The sequence below is a fragment of the Theobroma umbraticum genome, unplaced genomic scaffold (assembly GCF_002168275.2).
Source record: "Theobroma umbraticum cultivar Fairchild unplaced genomic scaffold, ASM216827v3 scaffold_84.0, whole genome shotgun sequence".
NCBI lineage: Eukaryota > Viridiplantae > Streptophyta > Magnoliopsida > Malvales > Malvaceae > Theobroma > Theobroma umbraticum.
This window is the reverse complement of record NW_018397296.1, coordinates 139,860-140,180: the sequence shown is the minus strand read 5'-3', so window position 1 is coordinate 140,180 and position 321 is coordinate 139,860.

Sequence of the window (321 nt, the reverse complement as noted above, 5' to 3'; positions counted from 1 at the left end):
TTTTGAAATAAAAATCTTGGTTCACTCACCAACTCTCCCACAAACCTTATGAATCAGATGGCCATGACATGAATGCATAGAGTTGTTATGAACAAATAGGTTTATCAATGCCAAGAAGCTTTCAAACATGTTGCATGAAGTCATTTGAAACAATAGTAAAACCAATCAGTATGCATGACACTAAGAATGAATTTAAACATGAATACAACCAATGTTCACAGATAGCCATCAGCCAATTTTTTTTTATTATTTTGGGTTTATCAAACCTAGTTCACTGCTAATCTTTCAAAATTGTTCTCTATCAAGTGCTTTTGTAAAGAT